At 35.2% G+C, this 1569-nt stretch overlaps 1 long non-coding RNA gene across 1 annotated transcript; it reads right to left on the minus strand.

Annotated features, from left to right (window-relative positions):
- Positions 299-1569, minus strand: LOC104750606. Its single transcript, XR_761680.2, has 2 exons — positions 1385-1569; positions 299-752 (listed from the first exon to the last, which is right to left on the minus strand). It is a non-coding gene; the product is annotated as an uncharacterized LOC104750606 (long non-coding RNA).

The following is a 1569-nucleotide window of genomic DNA, read 5'->3' on the forward strand; positions in this document are numbered from 1 at the left end:
AGCACCAAGCCATGTCTGTTTTGTAACTGTCTCTTATTAATTTGATTATCTGCCCTTTGAGATGACTTAAGAGACCAAAATATATATAGTCAATACGCTAAAAGATTGGGACGTTCTTGTATATAGATATTTCATAGTATTAATCATATAAAGTTACAAATAAGGTTCGACTTCAGTCTCTAGTCTCTACTCACTAACCCTCGGATATGTACTATTTATATTTAAGAGTAAGCTAATTACTTCTAAACTTCTAATACGATCAGCTCCCTGAAAGTTGCATCCAAGTTTCTCTTGTGAACATGTTTTAATCTCTTCCCAAAGAGAATGGAACTTGAGTTTTTATTCATCTTTTTTAGAAAAGACCAGCTCAAGGTTACAATGCATATTGTTGAAAAAAACCTAATGCTCCACATATTGATTAAATTACAAGTTACAACAAGCAATTGCAACGCCCTTGATCCATGTATCATGGATGAATCTATTTAGCGGCTCCAGGGTAATCCACTGGCTTGGATGAAAGATCCGATAGAGATGCAGCCTCGATACACTTGGTACGTGGTAGTGAAAGACTCCGGTGCATCCTACACCGGAAAGAACCAGGGTGAGTGGTTGGCGAGCAAAGGCAGTTGGTCTTATTCATGCTTGTCTGACCGGTTACCCCACCGGAGCCACCCGCTTCGGCCGTAGAATTGCCATCAGCAGGAATTTCAACCTTCATAGTTCCTTTGTCGTTTCCCATTTTTTGGCTTTCACTAATGAGTCATGAGCGATATAAAGAGTTAATGTATTATGTATGAGAAACCATTTACCAAGGCGTTTCACTAAAACAGGGTTTTCCTTAATGCGGTATAATTATTAAACCATGTAGTGAAAATGATTTACTAGACCACTTATTAAAGAGATTGTAAATAAATATTTTGCTTATAGTATATTTCTTTTACGTTACGTTTTAGTAGAATAAAAATGAGATTTTACCCAAGCGAGAAGCGAAAGTGTAAAAAAATGTTTGAGCTTAATTAGTTTTTGGTTTTGTTTTTACAAAGAAAAACTGACAGTTTTGGTATTATAGTTCTGATTATTTAACGTAATCAATTGGTCGTAACTAAAGTCTTTAAGACTAACGTCTAAATTATGACTTAAACAAGGATAGCAATTAGCACAGAGATGGGATGTTTTAAAAAAAAAAAATCACAAGAGGTTTGATTGATATTATGGATGCAATGTTTGAACCTAATTGCAAAACTGGTGGTTACACATCTCAAGACAACAAACCACATCATCGAAGAAGATATATGGAGACCCTAATTAAGTAATAATAATCTGAACAAAGAATATATAATACGTATCAGCGGGATCATTTAGAGTAATGGATCGACATACCTACCTCTGATCTGTGTGGATGATCAAAGTTGAAGTTGAAGAGGAAACAATCCAAAAGGAGTTTTTATTCGTTTTTCTGAATCGTTCTTCTTCCAAATTTATATTCTCTTCTTCTTCCTTTGTGTTTTTAATTTGGGTCACCACGGGGGAATGATGATGCACTACAACATCAAAAGCCAACTGTACACT

The sequence above is a fragment of the Camelina sativa genome, chromosome 16 (genome assembly GCF_000633955.1).
Source record: "Camelina sativa cultivar DH55 chromosome 16, Cs, whole genome shotgun sequence".
Taxonomy (NCBI): Eukaryota; Viridiplantae; Streptophyta; class Magnoliopsida; order Brassicales; family Brassicaceae; genus Camelina; species Camelina sativa.